The following is a 3,857-nucleotide window of genomic DNA, read 5'->3' as shown; positions in this document are numbered from 1 at the left end:
TAGAAGAGAACTAGTGCTCACGAGAGCTCACGGCGGTTGGAAGACTCTCGCGAGAGCGTCTTGCCGGTTCTGGCCGGGGGCCCACGGCGCTCGGTCTCCTGTCCTCAGCACTGGAGTTGCTGAGTAGGGGTCTAACCTGGGCGAAGTGGCTGAGTTCCGGGGTTCTGTTATTACCTCTTCCAGGACTTCAAAAACAGAACAGTGGCATTGTAATAAAATAAAAGATTTTGTGACTTATTTTACCTGTGATTGGAAAGAGAAATAAATGAAGATGACTTTGTTCTCACGGATCAAGTTTTTTGTTGTTGTTGTTTTTGTTTTTTGTTTTTTTTACCTTGCTCTGTCGTCCAGGCTGGAGTGCAGTGGCGCGATCCCGGCTCACTGCAAGCTCCGCCTCCAGGAGTTCGAGCGATTCTCCTGCCTCAGCCTCCTTCCCGAGTAGCTGGGACTACAGGCACGCACCACCACGCCCGGCTAATTTTTGTATTTTTAGTAGAGATAGGGTTTCACCATGTTGGCCAGGATAGTCTCAAACTCCTGACCTCGTGATCCGCCCGCCTCGACCTCCCAAAGTGCTGGGATTACAGGCGTGAGCTACCGCGCACGGCCTATTTTTTACTTTTGAGACAGAGTCTGGGTCTGTCACCCAGGATGGAGTGCAGTGGCACAATCTTGGCTCACAGCAACCTCTACCTTTCGAGTTCAAGTGATTCTGCTGCCTCAGCCTCCCCGGTAGCTGGGATTACGGGGATTACAGGCGCGTGCCACCACGTCCATCTAATCTTTGTATTTTTAGTGGAGAGGGGATTTCGCCAGGCTGGTCTGGAACTCCTGACCTCAGGTGATCCATTCGCCTCAGCCTCCCAAAATGCTGGAATTAACAGGCGTGTGAGCTACCAGGCCAGGCCTGGATCAAGCGATTTCTTTCTTTTTTTTTTTCTTTCTTTTTTTTTTTTTTTTTTTTTTTTTGAGACAGACTCTTGCTCTGTCACCCAGGCTGGAGTGCGGTGGCGCTATCTAGGCTTACTGCAACCTCTGCCTCCCAGGTTCAAGAGATTCTCCTGCCTCAGCCTCCCAAGTAGCTGGGACTACAGTCGCGCACCACCACGCCCAGCTAATTTTTGTATTTTTAGTAGAGGCGGGGTTTCACCATGTTGGTCAGGATGGTCTGGATCTCCTGACCTCGTCATCCGCCCACCTCTGCCTCCCAAAGTACTGGGATTACAGGCGTGGGCAACCGCGCCAGGCCGCGATCTTAATGGAGTTCTTTTGGAGTGATAGAAAAGTGCAAACTTACAGAGCAGCGAAATCACCGGTTTTGTAAAACATCTAAAAACATTCATGCACATATGTATGCACATGTATGTATATGTTTGCACCAAATAGAAACATACTGCAAGAACCATAATTTAATTTTACAAGATGAAATGTTTTGTATTTTCCATTTCAATTTCATTGTAACAATGCATTTGTTGTAAAACTTGTAATTATTTTTCTAAATAATTGGACACGCCAGAAACTTGTTTATAGACGATCAGCATCTGAGGCAACTTAAGATAGTATTTTTAACATTGTGGATGGAGACCAATTAGGGTGTGGTAAAATTAAGTATAATCATGTTCCTAAATAGAACAGAAAATACTAGGTAAATCAGAAATAGCAAGGATATTATATTAAATTTTGTTTATATTATATACACACACAGTCAAGATGTGAAATGCATTTATTTGTACGTGAGAATTAGTCTGTGCCAGGTGTGGTGGCTCACGCCTGTAATCCCAGCACTTTGGGATGCCGAAGTGGGCAGATCACTTGAGGTCAGGAGTTCGAGACCAGCCTGGCCAACATAGTGAAACCCGGTCTCTACTAAAAATACAAAAATTAGCTGGGTGTGGTGGCGCCTGCCCGTAGTCCCAGCTACTTAGGAGACTGCAGCACAAGTATCGTTTGAACCCAGGAGGCAGAGGTTGCGGTGGGCAGAGATTGTGCCACTGAACTCCAGCCTGGGCAACACAGAGTGAGACTCCAAATCAAAAAAGAAAAAGAAAAAAGAATGAATTAGTCTGGATAAGCTACACTAGGTGAAATTGTGGTAACACCTCCCCACCCCCACCCCTAATCAGCATAGCTTACCATGAAAGTATTTTACATGTCATAGGTCACTCCCATAAAGTCCCATAAAGTCAGCTTGCTCTCCTTGATGGTTGTCTTCCAGATCTGCAAGAATCTAATATTTATACATCTTTCAATTACTCCATCTTACTTCTAGGCTTAAAATCTTTCTAGAGAGAGCACAGAGGACTCATTTTACTAGCTCTTACCCAGTGTTAAGAGCCTTAAAACAGAAACAACCCAATCACCTTCTCTCATGTGCCAGAATAGACACATGCCTCCAGTTTTTAACTGTGAAGAAAGCTGAGGCCAGGCACGGTGGCTCACGCCTGTACTCTCAGCACTTTGGGAGGCTGAGACAGGCGGATCACGAGGTCAGGAGATCAGACCATCTTAGTCAACATGGTGAAACCCCGTCTCCACTAAAATACAAAAATTAGCTGGGCATGGTGGCGCATGCCTGTAATCCCAGCTACTTGGGAGGCTGAGGCAGGGGAATCGCTTGAACCTGGGAGGTGGAGGTTGCAGTGAGCTGAGATCATGCCACTGCACTCCAGCCTGGGTGTCGGAGTGAGACTGTCTCAAAAAAAAGAAAGCTGAGAAATGTAGAGGAGTGTGTAGTATACTTGATGAACACTACTGTCTGTTACACGGCAGATCACAATAAAAAATATTTAAAAGGCACTACCTTAAGAAACTCCAAGCCGTGGGCTATTTCACAGATTCAGGATTTCTTCAACTCTCTCAGGGTTTGTTTGGTTTGTTTGTTTTTGTCAGCCTGGCATCCAGAAGTTAAGGATACTGCAATGAATTAGTATTACTAATGTTTTATTATAAGCGATCCTATTACACTACACTTTGTTACTGTTACTGGACTAGCACTTTTTTTTTTTTTTTTTTGGTCACCCAGGTTGGAGTGCAATGGCTTCAGGTGATTCTCTTGCCTTAGCCTCCCAAGTAGCTGGGATTACAGGTGCCTGCCACCATGCCCGGCTAATTTTTTTGTTTGTTTGTTTTTGTATTTTTAGTAGAGAAGGGGTTTCACTATGTTGGTCAGGCTTGTCTCAAACTCCTCACCTCAGATAATCCACCCACTTCAGCCTCCCAAAGTGCTGGGATTATAGGCCACCTGCAATTTTGTTTTATACCTAATTCTGCACTCTTCTTCCTACAAAACAGTGAGATCCTTCATCTTTGTATTTCCATTAGTTCAGGGTATAATGCATAGTAGGCATAGCAAATACTGGTGTTTAAATCTCTTGTAGAATTTGGGGGATGTGCTTTGATATAATATTATGGATACAAAATTATGCTGAAAAGTGAGTACTACATTTAGAATGCAAAAAGAGCCACAACAACTTACCACAGCTGTGGAAATTCAGGTCCTTTCCTTCTGTGAACTCTTTTAGGCAATTTACAATAAGTGCTACATAGAACCTCTTCCTGTTTGTGACTTGGTTTCTGCTTCCGCCAAATGCCCTGCAGCTCCCAGTGCTCATGGGGGCTGTGCAAGTCAAAGGCCTAGAGCTTAGGCTTCCTTAGTTTCAGAGTAAATTGCTTTTGAGGGCATTCTATAAATGTAGGTTGAATTAAATTGACTTGATTCAAAAGCTAACTTCATTTAAGGATATCTCTAGTGGAATAGAGAAATTTATAAAAGCTGTTAAAATGCGTAGATATCCCAGCTTACCTGGATGCAAAAAGATCATGAGCTATCTAGTAGATTTGCCTTTTTTCACTGATAA

General features: G+C 44.1%; 1 protein-coding gene across 1 annotated transcript in view; it reads left to right on the top strand.

Moving 5' to 3' along the window:
- The window catches only part of LOC105499055 (thiosulfate sulfurtransferase like domain containing 3), a 57,938-nt gene that overhangs the window by 48,713 nt on the left and 5,368 nt on the right, over positions 1-3,857 (top strand). The window lies entirely within an intron of this gene.

This window comes from Macaca nemestrina, chromosome 5, assembly GCF_043159975.1.
Source record: "Macaca nemestrina isolate mMacNem1 chromosome 5, mMacNem.hap1, whole genome shotgun sequence".
Lineage (NCBI taxonomy): Eukaryota > Metazoa > Chordata > Mammalia > Primates > Cercopithecidae > Macaca > Macaca nemestrina.
The sequence above is the reverse complement of the archived record's forward strand: the minus strand, read 5'-3'. Positions and strand labels throughout refer to the sequence as shown.